This window comes from Protopterus annectens, chromosome 8.part0 (genome assembly GCF_019279795.1).
Source record: "Protopterus annectens isolate FY-2018-M chromosome 8.part0, PAN1.0, whole genome shotgun sequence".
Lineage (NCBI taxonomy): Eukaryota > Metazoa > Chordata > Ceratodontiformes > Protopteridae > Protopterus > Protopterus annectens.
Window position 1 is genome coordinate 1,809,606,323 of NC_056741.1, and position 23,606 is coordinate 1,809,629,928.

General features: G+C 39.2%; 1 protein-coding gene across 1 annotated transcript in view; it reads left to right on the forward strand.

Annotated features, from left to right (window-relative positions):
• Window positions 1–23,606, forward strand: part of HYDIN (HYDIN axonemal central pair apparatus protein) — a 6,673,197-nt gene that overhangs the window by 5,685,433 nt on the left and 964,158 nt on the right. The window lies entirely within an intron of this gene.

Sequence of the window (23,606 nt, forward strand, 5' to 3'; positions counted from 1 at the left end):
TATGAATTATATGCTGCATAGGGTATAATATCTGTCCAGCTTTCAAGGCTTCAGGACACCTTCCATGTGTCCAGACTGTTGACAGCTCGTGCAGCTGTAAAAATTTAGTGATCTGGGCAACACACCCTTCAGTGCTTTCCTGCTGTTAAAGAGCACACCTCTTGCAGACTTTGAAGAATTGATGGTTGGTAAACATTTCTTCATTGCTGGAAAGGTTAAGTTCCCTTTATTTTGGACTGTCGTGCAATTTATCAGTCAACTAGTAGACTGTGGTTTTAGTTTTAAGTGTAAAACCTGTTTAAAGTAACATTTAATTTAGCATTATGTCAGAAAACTTTTATTAAAATATGTTTATGAGCTGGGGAAAGTGTACATTGTGCTTGTCATGCTCTTTTTTAATGTAAAAAAGCTATATTTTTATAGCTTTTATTGACTGCTACTGTCAGTGGTACCAGGACTTCATGCTTCATTTTCAGCTTTATGATTGAGGAACTTACTTCTTTCCTCTGACCATTAGAAAGAAAGAAAGAAAGAAAGAAAGAAAGAAAGAAAAAAGAAAATTTCCAGACAGCCTTTGCTGCTTCAGTATGCTACTAATTTGCCTCAGCTGCAGATGGGTGACTCTGCAGTACCCATTTTCAGTTCCTCAGACCACTCATCTTCTTTCTTTCTTTCCTCTGGTCCCTTCAGCCTTCATAGACTATGGGTTAAACACATCCTCTGTTGGAGAGTCCTTAGTGAGCATGGGAGAACCTGTCTTGTCTGTCTCGGGGCATGGAGTGGGAAATGATTCTCTTCCTAGCTGGACTGGAAAGTACGTTTCTCGGGGTGATGTTCCTGACAGGATTCATTCTATTTTTGTGGAAATTCCTGTTAAAAAGAAACAAAGTAAAACCTTTGTAATTTGGTTACTTTTAGACAGGAGTTATTTACCTGGCTTAGTTCAGACTGTTTGACCTTTCTCATTTTAGATTCTCTGGTAAAAGGAAAATTAATTATTTATTTTGTAAAGATTCCGGGGTGATGAAGTAGGAAATGATTGTGAGGGAACAACTTCTATTTTTCTCCTTGTGTAACTGATTCTGATGGGAGTATTTCTTCTTATTGTCCTTTGGAAAACTTTTGTTCTTCTGAAACCACATTTAGGATGAACCGTTTGTTTCATTGGGACCATACTGACATTCCGGTGTCTTTATTTTATTTTTATTTTTATTTATTTTACATTTGTTTACTGGGAAAGTCAGACTGGAACAAGGTCCATTTACAGCGGAGAAAAGCTCCATAACATAACATTACAAATACAACAAATGACAAAAAAATTTCTGTACAGAGGCATATATACAATCAGAGCTCCATGTCTTTATATGACAACACATAATCCACGAATGACATAAAATTTCTGTACAGTGGCATATATGCAATCAAGGAGATTTTTCATACCGTAGTTTGATTTGAGCAAGCTTGTTATATAGATAGCAAAACTTTGAATTCTGTATTGGTAGTACAAAGCATAAAAATAAAGGAATGGAATCTGGAAAATAATGCTTTTCGGGAGATATGTCTTTGAAAAAAAAGTTAGGATTTATTACAGCTGGAATTTTTTCATCTTACTAATGTTCCACCTGATTTTTCAGCTTGGGAGGATGTTTTTATTACACCTTGTAACATGCCCGGCAACCAACTTGCAGCCTCTAAGCAGGCAGATAGACTGTACAAAGCTCTTCAGTGTTACATATCTTTTATTATCTAATCCCTTGATGATATGCAGCTAAATATTTCATAAATGCTAATACATGTCTGATAGACTGGGGAGGGGGGAGTACATTCATTTGACAATTATGTTTAGGATTCTTAATTTTCAAACTCACATGTTAAAGATTTTGCTTGCTTCATTTAATAATATGAGAACATTATATCCTTCTTCTGAGAAAAAAAAACATTTCTGAATATACAGATTTCTTGTGTATATCAGATGACTAAATATTCCTTTGAAATATGCTTATGACTCAGCTGATGCATCCTGCAGAGCAGCAGTTACTGGAACTGTTATGATAGCATTTGCATGGTCTTGTTCTCAAAATTTACTTGATGTTGTTAAAGCTGAAATTTTGAATGATATAAGATAGATTGTTTTTTGACCATCTGCTGATGAGATCCTGAAAAAGTGTGATGAGCTAGCAAAACTGATTTAAGGGTTGACTTAGATTTTTCAGCCTTTCTTCTGCAAGTTTATTAAAGATTTCATACCTAACTGAGGATCATATTGTAAAATATAAAATATAAAGCAAACCTAGCAAACTACTGGAAGCAGGCATTGAAATAAACAGTGGTAAGGTGCACCAAGAAGAAGGTGGAGCCTTCCAGAAACCAGGACACTCCAAGTCGGAATGACTATATTCAAATGGTAAACTCCCTCCCGTTCTCACCCTGACAAGCCTTTAAATCTTCCAAAAAAATTGTCTGTATGGTTCTCTCACTTTCATAACAGATAGTATTAGATGGGTTCTGATGATAAACCATCAGGCTACAGATATTAATGGGGTTCCTTCTCATCCATCAAATCAAACTACCCTTTTCACTCCTATTATTCAACATCTGCTGACTTGGGGTGGGCATACAGCCTGTGCCCCTTTCCCTCATAGAGAAAAAAATGTACTCAAGAATGTTTCTATTTCCAAAGAAAGAAGCATCTTGGAGACAAATCCTAGATGTTTCCTTTCTCAATCAGTTCATGAAAATCTCAAAGTTCATTCTATCCATTCATAATTTATCATTTATTCCCCTTTTCATTTTCATGGTAACACTAGATTTAAAGGCTGCTAATTATTATATTCATATAGTCTCAGGTATGAAACTTTTTTAAGGTTTTTGTGTTGGGATTACAAGTTCTCTGCATTACTGTTTGGTTTATCCAATACTGCAATGGTATTCATTATGTGTTTAGCTCCAGTGATAGTCTATTGCAAACTGCAAGGTGTTCACATTTTTCCATATTTAGATGACTGGCTTATCTTTGCAGAGTCTGTTGTCAGTAATCTCTTGCTTGAGTGAGACACTTCCTTCACCCAGACTGGGTTTTTCCAGGTGAACATTCAAAAGTCTTGTCTGGCTCCTTCCACAGAATTGTTTTCTTGGGGCATTTCCTGGATACCTCAGAATAAAAATAAATAAATAAAAAGGTAAATATAATCTAGATCTATTCCTAAGTTTTCCCACTCAATTCAGGACTTCAGCAAAAGAATTTCTTAGGATTCTAAAATTCATAGCATCTGTAATTCTCATGAATCCTCTAGCCAAACTCCTCGAGTAAGATTCAATGGCACGTAAAACCTGTATGTTCCCAACATCAACAAAGCCTGATGTTTCAGATTCTAGTTTTGGATTTGTAAAAAGGGAACTGTCTTGATGGAGAGAGCAGTGCTATCTAAATCTAGGTCTCACATCTTCCCTTCCAGCTCCAATGCAGTCTGCAACAATGGAAGCCTCATATTTTGCATGGGGTGCTGTCTTTGTGGGTGTAAAAGTGCAGATTCTTTGGGGAAAAAAGACAGACCAAAACTCATAAACATATAAAAGATGTTGGCAATTATAATTATAAATGCACTCAACTCTTTCAATCATCAGTGTTCCCCAGGGTCACTGCAAGGGAATGCAGTCAGTATCATACTGATGTGATACATAAAAAACAGAGAGGATCCATATCCTACTCTCTCTTTGCAGGTACATACAAAAGTGAGGTTAGTTACCTTACCTTGTTTGCAGTTTGGCCATAGTAACCTGGGATATATTAATTTAGCACAATTTCACTCTACAGGTGTCTTATATTCCATCAGAGCAAAATATTGTGGCAGACAGGATGAGCAGGATTTGGACAAACCCTAACAAATGAAAATTTTATCAGGGAGATTTCCAAGATTTGATCCAGCCATGGGGAACACATCAGGTACATCTTTTTGCCTCCATTCAATTCAAACAAATTGCAAAATTCTGCTCCAGTACACCTTGCAAGCAGGCCTGGAAAACAGTTGTATTCTCATTTCCTTGGGCAGTAATGTTGCTATTTGTCTTCCAACTCTTTCCACTTCGGTAGGACTCTCAAAAGATCTTTGTGGGGAATCATTTCTGGCCTAGGCAACAGTGGCTCTTCCTCCTTTTAGAATTGGCCATGGGCTATTATTCCAAACTTCCTCACAGAATGCACCTACTCAGACAAGACAAGGGTTGTTTGATACAGCCTAATTTAAAATAACTACAACTTCAGCTAACTGCCTCGATTAGAGCATCTTAGTACCTTTAAAGTTCTTATTTTCTGAAGACGTGCAGGAGTTAGCAGAAAATTCAAAGTCAGAAATCATATATTAGTAAATGAAAAATATTTTCTACTTAGTGCCAAAATAAGGACAAAGAAGACCATTTTAAGGCTAGTATTTATCTGGTCCAACAATATTTATGTGAGTTATTATTCTCTGTCCTTTTTTACTCCTCTGTCAGGGTTCATCTCTCAACCATTTCAGCATGTCTACTCATGGATCCCACTCTTTCAATATATTCCCACTGCAAGATGCTTTTGGAAGGTGTTCTACACACATAGAAAACAAGTGGCTCTTCCTTGGCACCATCATTTTATTTTTGGAAAAAATCACTTTTAATCCATTTGAACCAGATCATCATGCTGATTTGAGGTTCTTAACATGGAGGACAGTTTTGCTGATTGCTCTGACCTCTGCAAGGATGTCTGAGTTGCAGTTTCTCATGGTTGATCAACCTTATTTCATTTTCCACAAAGACAGGGTATCTTTGAGAATAAGCCCCTCTTTGCTTCTTTGACACCAATGGTGTCCCTCAGTCTCTTAACTCTGGCTCTGTCAGGGCTAGGCTCTGGGGTCAGGCTTAACTTCGATGTTTTAGGATCCCTTCCTTTTCCCAGCACCTCAGCACTAGACAGCTCAGCACTAGTGTCAACCTCGGAGCTTGGGCAAATTGGTACCAAGTGTGCTCCACTCCTTCCCACAGAGGATTGAGCAGCTGCTCCCTTGGTGCCAGTTTCATCCTCATCCATCAAGGTATTTGAGGGCATTCTCTCCAGGTTGAGAGAAGAAGTGCCCCTTCCACTCTTGGCTCAGTCTTCACCTCCAGTGGAACCTGTCTCTGCATCTGCTCATTTTGATTGACAGCAACAGCCAGATTCCTTCCTCCTAGTGAGTTCCTCATCTAATTTTGAACCTTCCCCAGAAGCCTGCACAGTGGGGTGAGAACATGGACTTGTAGGAGGAGACATTTGGACTCTTCACAGAAGTTGGTTACTAAAGACACAGACTTCAATGAAGGAGACAGTTCCCCTCAATCCTCTCTAGAAGAAGTCTCTTTTGGAGACCTTCTAGAATTGAAGAAGCAAAGAGGGGGTTGGTCCTCTAAAGCTCCCTCTCAAGAGGAGTCTGTGTTCCTCGAGGTGTTCAGGTTGTTGCACCTACTGATGAGCTAATAGCCTAGTTTCTTAGTGGGCATGGAAGGAACTTCAGGTAATGGTGCCGTTTCCACAAAAAAATGATAAGATCATGGTAACCCATGGGACCAAAACACACTGGAACAAGGGTTCCCCATTAGATGTTATGGTTGTTTCAGTAGCCACTATGAAGGAGCTCTCTGAAGAGAGCACATCTCTCCAGCCCCCAGTAGAAAATCTAGGGACATGAACAGATTTTGGAAATGTACGTATGCTTCAGTGATTTTTGCACTTAAGCACTGAATTACCTAGCTCATAGGACACACTTCCAGAGTGACTTGACAAAGAAACTGACAAAGTCCCTATTTGATGACCTACTTTTGGACATCCAAAAGTCAGTTCAGTCCCAGTTGACTATCCTCTAGTCAGTGTAACATGTATCCATGTGTCTGCTTCCCAACGTAGGTGATGGTACAGCCAGGGTGGCAGACTGACATTGCTGTTCATCAGCAAGTATGGATGCACCTATGCAATTTTGCAGAAGGTTTCAAGATGCCTTTCATGAGTGCAGTCTTTGATGTGATTTGACTGTCTTTGGTCCTAAAGTTAAAAAAAAAATTTCCAGGAGCAATCAGGAAGGCAACATCCTGTCTGCAATCAGAATACCTCAGAGTACCTTCTCCTTAAATGAGAAAGGGGGGGAGCTTTGGTTTCAGAAATCCCAGGGTTTTGGCCACGACAATGCTGTGGATAGACCTCCCCAGAGCAGAAAGGGGAGTAACTTTAATGGATGTTGCCCTAGAGGCTGAGTCAGTAATACTATCCAGGTGGCTTTCCAGCTGTATTGCCTTTATTCTTGAGAAGAAAGGAATCAAATTACATGGCAAACCAAAGGCTTATTCTGATAGAGTGGTGGCTAACTTCCACTGCCTTTATGGAATGCTTCCCAGTTATGAGATTTATGCTGCATCTACTTGGTCTTCTGTTCATATCTTTGTGTCACATTACAAGCTGGATGTGCAGTCTAGATTTTGTATATCTTTTTGGCTCCATCATTCTCTCCATATATTGTGCTCCTCAGTCTTTTGTGTGTTTATACAGTCTTCCCAGTCCTGACAAAGCAGCTGTAGCTTTAGTTGATCCTGCTACTGCTTTGCATTTGGCTAATTCCACTCATACTCTGTCTGTCAAGGATTGTAAGATTGTTAAGTATGGCAAACAAGTGTATGCCCCTGTATCTTTAATTTTCAGAATTTTGAATTGTCAGGCTCATATGTTAAAGTTTATGCTGGCTAATTGTGAAGGTATGATCAATGTTTTGATGTGTCTTATTCTTGTGACAAAATTGCTTTAAATAATTTAGTTACTGCTTTTTAACGTTGTCAAATGTTTTTCTCACCTCCACAAAATCACATTGTTCCATAGCTATCAATTTTGACAATACCTTAGCCATTCTCTTAGTATAAACATAAATGCATTATAATCATGGTTTAAAATTGAATCTGGTCTATATGAAGCTGGATTTAAATAGTTTTTCCCTCTTTGAGTAGTACAGCCACCACAGCATTCTTCCAAAAATGGTGGTACTATCTCTTCTTTTAAAATATTGTTAAACAAAACCTTTATCACTAGATCTGATGTTGTTAATCTTCATTCCCTTCATCACTGATGGGATGTTGGTTCCGTCCTCAGAACCGAGCCGGCCTTATACCAAGCTCACGCTAGCCAAAATCTCTCAAGCTAAGCTTTTACCCATAGTACCCATCTCCCTGTTACCTCAGATCTCATTTGCTGCATTGCCATAAAGCTGAGTTCAAGCCAGCTCTCAAGCTAAGTTCAACTTTTTTGAATTTTTGACTGTTGTCTGAATCTTACTGAGTATATTAGTCTATTTGCTCTCTCCCTTTTCTATTTTCTTACATATCATGATCTATCGCTAACTCTTTTTTACCTTTTAGTAGTCTTGATACCATTGGTGGTACGGCCTTTCTCCTTACCCTTTGGGGTATTTCTTAAATACCATTGCTGGAATTTCTTTCTTTCTTTCTCTTTACTTAACAAAAAAAAAAAAAAAGATCTCTTTTTTCCCTTATAACCTGTGTGTCTGTGTGTATCATTATGTCTGAAAAGAAAGTTACGTCTGGTTTTAAGCAGTGTCATACTTGTAATAGGAAAATGCCTAACAGTGACTCGCATGATGACTGTGTGTATTGTTTGGGGTTCCCCATCTCTCAGTACAGCCCCCATGGTCCATTTGTAAAAAATTCAGTCAGTGTACTCTTAATGAGCGCAAAAATAAGTTAATTCTGAAGGGCCTCCTTAAGACACATTTTTCAGAGGCTCTTTCTGCGATGGAGGGCTCCCTCCCCCCAGAAAAGAAAGGAAAAGACCACAGTCTGTACCCTCGTCACCCTCCGTTGATTTGGGCAAGCTTACCAAGCCTAAAATACCTAAGATGTCTTCGGAACCTAGGGCAATCTCTACTGCACCAACCTCGGTTCTGTCAACTGCTATACCACCTTCGTTGTCTGTTTTGGCACCTGCATTGTCCACGGCACTGATATTGAATGCTTTAAAAACTGCCTCATGTTCTTCGGCACCGACTGCCATTTCAGCACCAAGCTTACCCTCGGTACCTATTAGTTGAACTCCATTTGTGCAGAGCAATCATTGTCCACTTTGGTACCAACTGCCCTTTTGGCACCGAGTCTGTCTACAGTACCTATTACCCCTATATTAGCCCCGCTGCTTCCTGTCTCCAAACTAAAGACAGTGGTGCCGCTGGACACCAGTGCACGGACTTGATACTCCCCATCAGTGGATCCTTTTCTGGGACAAATATATAGCCCCTTCCTAGACTGACCAGACTTCCCATCAAGGGTATCCACTAGATCCACCAGGAGCCTTTCGAAGCTTGACGTGATGCACCTTGTGGATCAGCTGCTGACTGCCAGGGGAATCCCCACTCCATCTAAGACCCATCCAATTGCCGGACCTGGGATTCTTTCTCCAAGGACTCCATCCTACTCTCCTCCTTTGACCTTGCAGGTTTCAAATTCTCTAGCTCCAGCATCTTTTTCAGAACCCTCTGTTTCGGTGCCAGTAGTGTACCTCACTGTGGCCTCAGAACCATCCGTTTGGTCTTCAGTCTCTTCAGAACCAAACCTTCCTCAAGTTCAGGATTGGGCTGTGGGCTCCTCAGAGCCGAGCATAGTTCCAGGCATATCTACGGTTCCATCCACGGTGCCAGTGTCGGCACCAATCCTTCTTGAGGCACCTTCCTCGGGTGTAGGTTCGACAGAGTGGGGTGTGACCCTGATTCCGAGGTTGTAATTCTGAGTTCCGGGCTCCCATCCCTCTTCGGGCAGACCTGCTTTCCGGGCGATGGAGAGGGCACTTGCTTCTGGAAGCATACCCCCAGTGTTGGAATCCCAGACATGCCTTCCCCCTGAGCTGCAGATGACACAAGCCACTGCCTTGGGACATCAGGCATAAGAGCCGCAGGAAACCCTATTGCAGGGTGCCCCTTCTTCCGAGTCATCCTCAGAAGTCCCCACTGAGGAGCCACCATGAAAGATGTCATGCAAGAGGAAGCACATTGACTCCCCCTACAGATTATGATGAAGGGGAAGGGTCCCCACGGTCACCAACTGATGATGTCTCCTTTGGGGACATCCTTGAAGTGCTGAAACAGAGGGGTGACTGGAAGTCCACCAACCCTTCCTCCGAGGAGTCCGTTTTTCTGCAGGCTTTCCATGCCCAACCATCTACCTCTTGGGTGATCCTGCCTGCAGATGAGTTAGTTCAACTAGTAGTGCAACATGTAACCACACAACCCAAAGGCTGAAAACCAGAAACGAAGTCCAATATTGAGAGCGTTGTTCCAAATACAATAAAGGCTGTCCTTATACCCACTTATCACTCTGCATAGGTAATACAAACATCGATCTCACACGGATTAATTGAAGAATTTATTACCAAAAAACTCAAAGCATGTAAAAATAATGTACTTTAAACACATAGATTCAAGTAGAATAAAAGAAAAGTAACTGATTTAGCGCTTTCATCTCCTACACCAGAGACTTCCTCAGAATCCAGTTACCATTTACAATTCTTGCTTTATATATCACACATCATTTTCAAATCATTAATTAATAATTAGACATTTGTCTGTTTGATTGCTTATGATTATAAATTAAAGGGCTAGACTTCAATAATGAATTTATGCAACACTGCAAAAGCATTTTGAATAAAATTTGTTAAATAGAACAACATATATATATATATATATATATATATATATATATATATATATATATACTGTTGTTGCCAAAGGCACATTTGTGAATAGGTGCATACTAACTTGTTAAACCAAAAAGAACCCCCCCAAAAATTGATAATTGATTGACTCAACGGATAAACATTTTGTTGAATACCTGTATGCAAAGTAAATGCGTATGTCTATCCCAATATATATATATGTATAGATATAAAAATATATAACAAATATATACATATATATAAAAAATGAATAATGAATTAAATACATATTTAAAAATATTAGTAGTGTGTAATTATACATAAATTAAAAATAATTAAAAATAACCATATGATTTGTATAAAAAGATGATACCTCGGCAAAGCCTATTCTTATCAATGTATTCATAAAAACAACTGTTGAAGAATATTTTAACAAATCACCAAATATTGGCAATAAATAATATTGACCTAATACTGATAATTTTATTAAAAAATGTTAAAACTTGTTAAAAATTGTTAAAACTGATAAAAAAATGTTTGTGTTGATAGCAGAATAACAAACTTTATATATATAAATGTATATATATATAAATAAGATATGTTACAAAACTAAAAACATAATTAAACCCTTTAAAAAAACATATTAACTGATTTTGTTCAAGAGGTTATTAGTTTTACAGTTTTTCTTGTGTATCAATTTTTGGGGGGGGTTCTCTTTGGTTTAACAAGTTAGTATGCACCTATTCACAAATGTGCCTTTGGCAACAACAGTATATATATATATATATATATATATATATATATATATATATATATATATATATATATATATTTTTTTTTTTTTTTTTGTATGCAGGTTGTTCTATTTAACAAATTTTATTCAAAATGTTTTTGCAGTGTTGCATAAATTCATTAATGAAGTCTAGCCCTTTAATTTATAATCATAAGCAATCAAACAGACAAATGTCTAATTATTAATTAATGATTTGAAAATGATGTGTGATATATAAAGCAAGAATTGTAAATGGTAACTGGATTCTGAGGAAGTCTCTGGTGTAGGAGATGAAAGCACTAAATCAGTTACTTTTCTTTTATTCTACTTGAATCTATGTGTTTAAAGTACATTATTTTTACATGCTTTGAGTTTTTTGGTAATAAATTCTTCAATGAATCCGTGTGAGATCGATGTTTGTATTACCTATGCAGAGTGATACGTGGGTATAAGAACATCCTTTATTGTATTTGGAACAACGCTCTCAATATTGTACTTCGTTTCTAGTAGTGCAACATGCTTGGAAGAATCCTGACTCTGTGGAGCATATCCCTAGGAAACCAAACAAAATCCTACCCCCCCCCGAGGAGAGCCCGCATTGGTCTAAGGGTTTACCGGTTGATGCTATGGTGGTGGCAGTGGTGGCCACGAAAAAGGAACTTGCTGAAGAGAGTCAGACTGTTCACCTGCCATACAGGAAGTCCTGGGCAGTGGACAGATTAGGAAAGTGGGTTTTTGCTTCATCAACCTTTACTATACAGTCCTTGAATTACTTAGCACATTTTACGAGGCTCCAAAGAAACTTAATCTCCAAACTCTCTGGAACTCTCTTAGGGCAGGTGTCCGACAAGGTAAGTGACAAAGTTGCCTTGCAGCTTGCAACCCTGGAATCCATCTCTAACTCGTCCATGAGGTTAATATCACATGCAACCAAACGGGTGGCCAGAGCTGTGGGTTCAGGCATAGTTATGAGATGGCATGCCTGGATGTGCCGTTGTGATTATATGGACCCTTTTAAGTCTTCCTTCTTGAATGCTCCAGTTGAAGCTTTTCTCTGTTCGGCCCTAAAGTGAAGGACACTCTAGCCAGGTGTGAAAAGGACGGCAAGACCCTGTCTGCCATAGATGTACACTTTTCCACTCCACAGTACTCCTTTTCCATGAACCAGAGGAGTGGAAAGTTGTGGCACAAAAAGTCTCAGGGTCCTTTTCATGACACATGTGGTGGTGAGTATACCCCCAGGGGCAGAGGGGGTAACTCTTCCAGAAGACACCCCTACAGAAGCAGAGGGAGCCCTCATAACCAAGGACCTAGACATTCCTTCTCTGGACAGTCCTATCAGTGCTCCTGAAGAGTGTCCAGATTGCTTTCCTTTGGAAGCAGTCGGTGACGTTTCTCTCTGCACCACACTGCCTGGCAATCTATAACTACTGACCGTTGGGTGCAGAAGATTATAACCAGAGGCTACACTATTCCCTTCAATGTTTACCCTACAAGACTTCCCAACATTCCACCCAGTAAAAGGAAAGAAGCAGCTATAGAAATAAAAAAGATTTGTCAAAAAAGAGTCATCCATGCTGTCTCACCAGACCAATGCAGATCTGGATTCTACTCAAGGTTCTTTTTGGTACCAAAAAAGACAAGGGACTGGAGACCAATTTTGGATCTCAACAATTTAAACAAGTCTGTCACCCAAATGAAATTCCAGATGGTCACAGTTCAGTCCATTCTTCCATTTCTGGGAAACGGAGATTGGATGTGCTCCAGGGATCTCCAGGAAGCGTATTACCACATCAAATTGGACAAATGCTCCAGGAGACTACTTTGTTTCTGGCTAGGAGCCAATCACTAACAATTTTGCGCGCTGCCATTCGGACTCTCCACAGCCCCCAGAGTGCTCACCAAGTGCATGGCAGTAGTCACAGCTCACTTGAGGCTGCAAGGATTCCGGGTGTTTCCATATTTGGATGATTGGCTCCTTACCGCCCCCACTATGCATCAATTGGTAACAGCCTTGAATTGCACTCTTTCCTTGGAGAGACCATTGGGAATAACAATAAATTGGGAGAAATTCAATCTTACTCCGACCCAGTCCATAGAATTCATAGGAGCAGTTTATGACACCCACTCCTCTTTAGTATCTCTCCCACATCACTGATTACAAAGACTGAGACTTCATCTCCAGGTGATACTCTGCCAAAGCAAAGCATAAGCACGGGAAGTCCTTCAACTCCTAGGATCCATGGCAGCTGCTATACCAATAGTGCCTCTCGCAAGACTTCAAATGAGAATACTTCAATGACTGCTGTTATCTAAATGGTTCCCAAATCGTTATCCCCTCTGTTTTCAGGTACAAATAACCAATAATTGCGCACAGGACCTGCTTTGGTGGATGAGGCCAGAGACAGAAATTTAGAGCCTCCCTTTCCATCCCTCTCATCCCAGAGCCACTGTGACCATGGATGCTTCCCTGATAGAGTGGGGGGGGGGCATTTTCAGGGAATGACAGTCCAAGGCACATGGTCCATAATAGAGGCCTGCCTGCTTATCAGTGTTCTAGAACTGAGGGCAGTGCTTTTAGCATTGCAAGCATTCCAATCTGTTCTTACTTCTGGGACAATTGCAATTCAATCAGACAGCATATTGGTAGTCTGGTATATCAACAAACAAGGAGGAATCAAGTCTTACCCCCTATGTCGAGAAGCCATGAGAATTTGGCAGTTGGTTATAACTTCCAACTGCTTTCTGATAGCAATGCATATTCCGGGGGATTCCAACATGATTGTGGACAAGCTGAGCAGATGTATTCTTCTGCCTCATGAGTGGTCCCTCAACTCCAACACAGCAGCAAAAATTTTCAGCCGCTGAGGCCAGCCTTGCTGTGACCTGTTCACCTCCCTGTCAAACCACAAATGCAGCAGCTACTTTGCCCTAATTCCCCTGCAGGGGGAGTCCCCGAGGGATGCTGTAATCCACGATTGGCCCACGGGACTTCTGTATGCTTAACCCCCCCCATCCCTCTGATTTCCCAATTTTTAAAGAAAGCTCTTCGGTTGAAAAGCAAGGTAATCCTCATAGCCTCTTATTGGCCTCTACAAGTATGGTTCCCCTTCCTCCGGCCTCACTTATTATGCCGACCGTGGATTCTGGATCCATCTCCAGACCTGATTTCTCACCCCCAAGGGTTGAGTCATCCGAACCTATCCAGTCTCAAGCTGACAGCTTAGGTTCTCCACTTCCACTAATCGCCAGGTAGGATAAACTTCCCTCTCCAGTACGTGATATTGTCCTGGCCTCACACAAACCATCCACCAGAAAACTCTGTCTAGACAAATAGAAGAGAGTCTCTGTTTGGCCTAAGAAAAGAAATCTAGACCCATATTCATTTCCAATTACTGTAGTCCTTCACTATTAATCAAAATTTTTCAAAAATGGAGTTGCACCCTCTACCATACGAGTACATCTAGCTGCAATTTCAGGCTTTCATAATGATTTTGAAAATTCTCCCCTGATTACTCACCATTTATGCAAAACCTTGCTAAAAGGAGTTTCTCACATCAGACCTCCAATCAAACAGCCTATTGAACCATGGCACCTCACATTAGTTCTTCATTCTTTGACACAACCAACCTTTGAACCTGCAGCAAAATGTGACATCAAGTTCTTTTCATAGAAGTCCCCTTTTCTTGTCGCCATTATGTCAGCTAGACATATTTCAGAGCTCCATGTTCTGTGCATTAATCAGCCCTATCTTATCTTTCACAAGGACAGAGTATCACTCCGGACGAACCCTACCTTTCTTCCTAAAGTCATTTTGGATTTCTCCATTAATCAAACTATTGACCTTCCAGTATTTTTCCCAAATTTTACTAACAAAGGAGAATACTGTCTGCAATCATTGGATGTACATAGACAACTGAGATTTTATCTGGACAGGACTAAGACAATGCGTAAATCAGACCAGCTGTTTGTTTCCTTTTCTGGCCCTAAAATGGAAAATTCTGTTTCTAAAGTGGCCTTATCTAAATGGTTTAGAGATTGCATACTTTACATTTATCACCATGAGAAAGAGCCTATACCACAGAAAATCAAAGCTCACTCTACCAGATCGATGGCAACTTCTGTAGTCTTCCATTCTTGAGCCTCCATGGACAATATCTGTGCAGCAGCGACATGGGCTTCTCCTCATACCTTTATTAACATTACAAACTAGATCTGGTGGTGCTGCGGTAGCGTTGTCGCCTCACAGTAAGACGCTGACCGGTTCGACTCTCAGCTAGAGCGTCTTCTGTGTGGAGACATGCGTGAATGGGCATACCTTTGTTGAAGGTTGTGCATTAGGGCTGGAAACTCAGCACGTAAAAATCAACTGCCAATTATTAGCAGACCGGAGTTCCGCTGTGGTGACCCGTAACCGGGAAAACCGAAAGACACAACAATAACAATAAACTAGATCTGGTTTCCAGGGGAAGAGCGTCCTTTGGCTCTATGGTGCTCAGGAATATTCTTCCATAAGGGCCACCCAAGGAACACAAGGTAGATGGGGACTCTGTCCCATCAGTGATGAAGGGAATGAAGATTAATAACATCAGATAAAGAAGTTATGTCTTACCCTAATGTTCCATCTGTGTTGTTGATCTTCATTCATTCATCATGTCTCCCCTCCTTTCCCCACCAAAGACTCCTGGGGCATAATTTGGTTCCAAGTGCTGAGTTAGGGCACTTGCACAGAAACTGTCTCTGCTTTACTGATAAAGGGCAAACTCAATCTGAGGTAACAGGGAGAAGAGTACTATGGGTAAAAGCTTAGCTCAAAAGTTTTTGACTGGTGCAAGTTTGGTATAACGCCGGCTCGGTTCTGAGGACGGAAACAAAATCCCATCAGTGATGAATGAATGAAAATCGACAACACAGATGGAACGTTATGGTAAGACATAACTTCTTTTTTCCTTCTTAACTTCCAAATTTCCACATGCATACCATCTGTTCCTGAAGACTTCCTTTTTGACTGATTATACATCAACATTTTTATCTCATCCTCTTTCATCTTAACTATTAATTCTTGGGTCTCATCTATCTCTGGCCTTCGCATATTTAAGTCTTCCATAAATGTTTCCTTTTGTGTTCTGTTTCTTGGTTCTCCCATTCCTCTGCTCTATACAGATTTTCATAGAATGTGTGAAATATCTCTATTACCTCTATAGGGTGTCTCCTTATTTTTTTAGTCACAGGCTTCTAAGCTTGGCAATACCCATTTCTATTTTATGGTATCTAAGACAATGTGCTAATACCTTTTGTGCTGTAGGTTTATCAAATACTTGCTTTATAGCAACCTTTCTAAACTAACACATACTATTCAAATAATCCCTTAAGTTTTCTTTAGAGCTTAACAAATGGTCCTCTTCTTGTTCCATATTTTCCTTCATCTATAATACGTTATAAACTCTGATAATCCCTATGAATAATTTCTATTACTACTTTCCCATATCTCTTTCTCTCTCATTTCTAACAAATATTTAAGTTTCATTTTCATTTTATCCCACTCTTCAGCTATCCCTTCTGAAGAAATGTATACATTCCCCAGCAACTCTTGAATTATTTTAACTATTCCTTTAAATCCTCTCATTTTAATAGGTAAGTAGGAAAGCACCAATGCCTCATTTATTTGTTTGATTACACTACATCTTTTTCTTACTCTTTATTGGTGCATGGTCTGCAATAGCTATTGGATGTGTTTTGAACTGTCAATTAAATACCTATGTTCTTATGAAATATAGTTTCTATCCAATCTATCCCAGTTATTGTATCTTGGTGAATAATTAAATTCTGTCTGGACTCCTGCCTAGTAATTCCACATCTTACATTCCAAGTATTTTTATATATTTCTTCAGAAACCTACCCACTTTTGTCATGTTTCTCTTCTTGGTTCCCCTGTTACAACTTCACCAGTGTGTATCAAATTCTACCCCCCACCCCCTTGCTGGAAACACACTACCTCTTGTATAATTCTCTTGATCAACTTAATAGCAGCTTTAGATGGAATATAAATAACATGGTAGGATAATCTTCATCCCTGATGATAACTCCTTATTACCACAAATCTCTTGTCTTTATTCTCCATCTTCTCCTCTATCACAACCGGAGCCCCTTCTTCAGTCATTATTATTACCCCCTGGTTTCCTTTGTCCCTTAGACTTTGATGAACAGTCATTCTGGAATCCTTTCTCTGCTAAGTCAATCTCCTCATTTCTAACTGTGTCTCCTGTAACATTGATATGTGTACCCTACACTTCTTAATATAATTTAACACTCTTTGCTTATTGTCCATACCTACAATGCCATTCACATTCTATGCTATGACTAATAAGGCAGTCATTCTGATAAAATGCTATTATTTTCTCATAGTCTACATAACAGTTTTTAATGTTTCTAACTTGCAACTTACTTGCAAACATTAGTGTTTGTCAGGCTGAATGTATGTGCAGTTAAAACTTCTCATCTACATGGACCTGTGTCATATTTTCTCAGACTTGTCATTTCAATAAAAATGTTTAAAAACTAAAAACCTATATATATTTTCAAGCAAACACATGCAACATACCTCTCAACTGTACAGATTTTTGCTTCAAAATTTCAGTCTGTTCCTCATAAAATTTATGTTTTTTGACAAATCACTCGTATGATCTGAGGAATGAAATTACTAAATAATGACATGCAATTGAGGTTCAGACTTCATATCCTTTAGAAAATGCATTTTATCACAAACCATGTTATTCTAGCTACTTTCTAAGTTTCTAAGAGCACTGTTTAAAATCTATCCCTATTTTTAGGCATTTGTCCTCCCATAATATAAGGCTTTGTCCAGATTTCTTGAGCTAAGAGGTTGAGAGGTATGACATGCACCTATATACATATCCCAGAAAGGAAAGTTATCCCTCTATCTATGGGCAGATGACCCAGCTAGACATCTGCACCCATAGGCTCCATGCATTTTAAAGTTAGGTTTTATCTTGCTGACAATGCATGTTACTAAAGCCTATGTTCCATTCTGCATGCACACCATCCTTTCATGTCCCATCCCACCTTTCCTCCAAGATATGAAAATAAATTTGCATACTCTCAAATAACTGATTTGGGTGGCCGTGGTGGTGCAACGGTTAGCATTGCTGCCTCACAGCAACATGTTCTCCAGTTCGATTCTTGGCTGGGGTGCCTTCTGTGCGGAGTCTGCATATCCTCTCTGTGGTTGCGTGGGTTTCCTCCGGGTGCTCCGGTTTCCTCCCACATTCCAAAGACATTCTGTATGTGGATTGGACACTCTCATCTGACCCTAGGTGTGAGTGTGTGCATGTGTGTGCCTTCTGTGAAAGCATGGGCACCGGGCTGGCAACTCGGCACCATAAAACTCCACTGCCAATCATTCTGCAGACCGTTGTTCTGCTGTGGCAACCCCTAACTGGGATAAGCCAAAAGGAGATGATGATGACTCTGAATTAACTGATTTAAAGCTTTATGATACTATGCCCTTGTTATCATTAGAAGAATAGATTTTATATTGTTATTCATACTGAGGTGTTTGTCACTACTAGGAATGCATATGTTTATGTTCTGTTTAGTACAACACAGTTAATTTACTTTCACTGAGCTACTTGTCACTTCTTCGTTACATACTATTTGTAGTAGTTTCTTCATACAAATACCACAATGTTCATGGTTCAGTCATTTCCTGATTTATTACCTATGCCTGCCGGCAGTGTATCTTCCCATTTGCAGAGTTCATCTTGCAGAGAAATAAGTACATTCCTACTTTACACTAATATTAACAGCAGTCACTGATAAGGCTCACCACAGCCCCACCTCACATTGACAATACCACTGCATTCTGCACTTTATCGATGTTACATGTAGTTGACTTTAATAAAATGAGACATAGCAAACATACATTAACAGAAAAGAAAACAAACCATTTTAACATTGTATATCTAAATACAATATACATCACATATATTTTCTTTGCTAACATCATTAGTCCAAAGTTACAAAAAATTGCTGATTTCCTGCTTTCCCGTAAACCTCACTCCTCCTCCTGCTGTTGAACATTACTTTGCATGTATTGTTCCCACAATTTCTGTTTACTAATGTGCAATTTGCTCCTTTCCTTTTCTAAACATCCCTCTTCCAGTTCTTTTATCTCTTTTATAATAATCATTACTTCAAGTACAGTTTGTGTAGAATTTGATTTCCATTTTCTAGTAATTGATTTTTTGGTAGCCAGCAGAATTAAACTTAGTAAAACCTTACTATGTCTAGGCAATTCAGATCCTGTTTCCCAGCTCTAAAGAATAATTTCCTTACTTACAGCCATTTGCCTACCCAATATTTCTGATATAGTGCAATGGAGGGAATGTTTAAAATCTGCTGACTGACTCATTACATTCTTAAAACATATGTTCCCAGTTACCTCTTTCTTCTCCATCAGACCTCCAATATTTGTTATCTACTTGAGGAAAAATTCTATTGAAGTCTGCTTGGGGTATAAAAAATGCAATGCAAACACTTCCAAGCAAAGATAGTAAACCTTCTGTACTTGATTACCTACTTGGTAGTCATACATATGTTTTCAAATTGTTTTTCCAGTCACTCTTCCCAATTTTTTCTAACCTTCTCTCATTAATTCTTATAGTTATCATACAATATTTTATATGCCATACTAATTATCCCTTTTTTAACATCTGCTTCTGTTCTAGATTAAGCTAAAAACTCTACAACAGCAGGTCTTTCACTTAAAATTCCCCTATCAATTTCTCTCTGATTGTACTCTGAGATCAAGCCCTGTTAGGGAAAGCAGTCTCTAGCCTGCGATCCAAGTGTCTTCTTGGCCTCATCTCACTGTAATACCTTTCCTGCTTGAGTTATTTGCTCCCAGTATTTTGACTACTTTGCCAGTTTTCATCCAGTGCATTCCAGCTCTGTATTGCCTATTTTCAGTACCCCTACTTGCAGTCATCCCTATTAGCAAAATCTCCTTTCTCCATCCTCCTATTGGCTTAGTTCTTAGAATACTTTCTACTACTTTATGAATTTAATATTCTGTATGGTTATTATTCCCCTTAAGGATCTGCATCCACAATCCCACTATTTGTCTTTTTCTTGAACTTCCCTCTTGCTTCATCATCATCCCTTATACCCTTCTGCTGTTCTAATAAACTTGGTCAGCATTTTATCTCATCGTGGTGGTCCGCCTCCGGTTTTTTCACACCCTTCTGCTTGTGTTATGTATATGAGCTTTAATTGTATAGCACTAAAATATCCCTTCAAATCTGGTTAATCTAAACCACCTTGTTCTTTTGGAAGGATCAGCGTATGCCACTTAATGTTCACCCTCTTTCCTTCCCAGATAAATTTCTTGATTTTTTTATTAATTATCATTCACACCTTCTCTTCGGGTTGATAAAAGTATGCCTGACCTGTATACAAAACTTAAAGGGACTGTGAGAATTGGGGAGAGATGGGTGAAGGCTGCCAGCCTAGTCAAATAGAATTTGATATATAATTTTGGCATTTGTATATAAATGTAAAATACAGGCACGTTTTCTTGAGTTTAAAAGAATATTGTGAAATGTGGAACTGAAAAAGAAATGTGACAACACTGCAGTCTACTGGCACAGTGAAGCATGTTGTGACCCTTTCATGTTAGAATTCGGCTCCAGTGCATCTGGATGAAGGTTTCATGCCCATTGTTTTAAGGCTAAAGTTAAGACAAGAATTTAGATGTGGAATGTGCTTTATTGCTCTGGTTTCTGTTAGAATATACATGTGAAATGACTTATATTGTTGTAAGTTTCTGAGCAGGTGTTAGATTGCTAAATAATGCAGTTTGTTTGCCTGGGAAAACTTAAGTGTCAACATGATGTAATTTGGGAGGGACCCGGCAGACATAGACATGTTTGTTAGTAATGTTTAAATACTATTTCTCACAAGAGACTGGGAGCATTTTCATCTTGGATATCTAACTCAACACTCTGCCTAAGCTCACATGTAAGTTTTAGCACTGTGATTTCTTGTAGGAATAGTTAAAGCTAGTAAAGATTAATTAGGTATTTTTCTTTGAAATCAGACCTGTCCTACTGTATTATTTTAATTTTGTGTGTGATCTCTGAACTCTTAGATATCTCTGTGGTGTAGTAGTTTTGCCTTGTTTTTTAATTATTTATTATTAAATAGTTTTAAAACCTTCTACCTGTGGCTGGTTTATGTAGAGATAAATTATGCTTTATAGTACATTATATATTTATAGAGTTTACTGTCTAAGCCCTTCCAATAAGCCTAGACTGAATAGTCACATTACCATTGGATAATAATATTGCACAGTAGTAATTGGACACCCTTTTAAGGGCCTTTTAGTAGCTGATATTATTATCTGGGTGGTGGCAGGGATTACTACCGTATGGTCTGGGTAAAGGGGCACAGCTGGAGAATCTGTGGCAGCCTTTCCAAGGAGTGTCTGAAGTTTTATAAATACTTATCTCGAAGTGTGTGTGTGTTGTGTCAGATACTTGGGCAGGAACACGAAGCACTGGTTGGACAGAGAGGGTGCTGGAGGTTTTAGCTTGCCCAGCTAGGCTGAGACCTGGACCCTATAGCTGTGCCAGTTGGGAGTCCTACTGGGGACCTGGTGAGCAAGGGAGCAACAAGCCCCAGACTGACTGTGATCTCTATGTGCACTTAAGGGAAATTGTACTTTACTGTGTATATTAGTTATCCTTTCCTCTTCTCTATGAGACGACCTTCCTGGTGCTAATGGTGAGGATTGAGGCTCCTTGATTGCTGGGCCAGGGCACAATTGTCACAGGGACTAAAAAGATTTTCACTGCTTGTATCTTAGTATTAATATCCATAAATAAGAGTTTCCAGTTTATCAGTTTTTATATTATCTTTTGTTTAGTCTCTTCCCACATATGCTTAGATGCCATATCAGAAGCCTTTTTAATGTGTACTCCTAAATACTTCATCCTGTTGTCATGTCCCCATAAATATGGGTATTGCTGAATACATTTCTGCGTGGATACATAATTCACAGCTATAGCCTTTGTTTTATCTTCATTAATTTTACATCTCAGAAAGACTTGAAACTGTCTCAAAATGTTCTACAACACTGAGATGTACTTTTCTGTATTTATCAGGTACAAAATAATAATATGTGCAAATAAAGCAACTTCTCTTGATTACCATATCAATCATATCCTTGTATTTCTGAGTCCCTTATGTTCTTTGCTAATAGCTGTAAATATAAAGCAAATAACAAAAGGGAAAGAAGACACCCCTGCCTGGTTCCTCTGTTCAAGCACAGCTTATCTGAGAAGAACCCTACCACATTAATTCTTTCCTGTGATCCTTCATATATCCTAATTGACATGTGTCGGGAGTGTTTCTCCCTGGGCCTCCGCTGACAATTGGCTTTGTTCCAAATCAGACTTTCCTGGTAAACAAATGTTAAATAAATAAATAACCCTATTAGCATCTTCTGTATGGAGACATGCATGAATGGGCGTACCTTCATTGAAGGTTGTGCATCAGGGCCGGCAACTCAGATCCGCTGTGGCAACCCCTAACCGAGAAAAGCCAAAAGACACAACAACAACATTGTATCAGGGAATGCAAGTGCTTACAGTGCCTCACTCATAAAATCCCATCTTACTCTGTCAAATGCTTTCTCTGCATCAAAACAAACAACAGAGGTATTTTCTTACATTTTGCTTCCCTCTGGATCATCATTGTTTTAGTAATGTTGTGAAATGTTTTTCTCCCCTCCACAGAATCACACTGATCCATATCTATCAATGTTGGCAACACCTTTGCCAGTCTTTTATCTAGCATAGACTTAAGCACTTTATAATTGTGGTTTAGAATTTAAATGGGTCTATATGAACCTGGTTATGAAGAGTCTTTCTCATAGTTAGGTAATACAGCCACCACAGCTTTCTTCCAAGATGTTGGTGCTTCCACTTGCTCCTTTTAAAATACTGTTGAACAAAATCTTCCAGATCTTTATTACTTTCTCCCTCCCTCATTTCCAAATTCCTACAAGACATCTGTTTCTGGAGACTTTCCTGATGACTGATTATACATCACTGCCTTTATCTTATCACTTCATATCTTAACAGTTAGTTGTTCAGCCTGGTCTATGTCTAACCTTGGCTTAATTAAGTTTTCCATAAATATTTACATTTGCACTCTTTACCCGCGGTGGTGGTGCTGCGGTAGCGTTGTCGCCTCACAGTAAGACGCTGTCCGGTTCAATTCTCAGCTAGAGCGTCTTCTGCGTGGAGACATGCGTGAATGGGCGTACCTTCGTTGAAGGTTGTGCGTCAGGCCTGGCAAGCCGGTATGTAAAAATCAACTGCCAATCATTAGCGGACCGGAGTTCCGCTGTGGCGACCCCTAGCCGGGAAAAGCCAAAAGACTCAAACAAAACATTTGCGCTCTTTCTTGATTTACACATTTCTTTGCTTTATACAAATTTTCATAAAATGTCCAAAATAAATCTAAAACCTCTGCAGGATCTCTGATTTTTTTTTTTTATGTTACAGGATCCCTAAGTTTGGTAACAACCCTTTCAACATTCTGTTACCCTAGCCAATGTGCAAAAAATTGTTGTGCCCTGAAGATATTATCAAAAAAAAGTTACTTAACTGCAGTCATTCTAAGCTCATTCATATTATCCAGATACTCCCTTATTTTCTCTTTAGCACTCTGGATTTGCTCATTCTTATGATCTGTGAGATTCCCCCATGTTCTGCAATGCTACCTTTGTCAGCCTGTCTGATGAATTTCTATTGCTTCTTAACCATATCTCCTTCTCATTTATTCTGTCCCTATTTTTAAACTCCAATTTGATTTTATCCCAGTCACTAGCTATAACTTCTGAATATAGTTCTATCTTCCCTAATAACTCGTAAATCATTTCCACTACCCATTTTTAATTCCTCTCTTTTAAACAGGTAGGTGGGAAAACACCCGTGTCTTATTTTTACTTCATTACTCTACATTTGTATCTTAGTTTTTTTTGGTGCATGATTAGAAATAGTTATTGGATGTGTGTCAAAGCTTTCAATTAAATGCACATGTTCC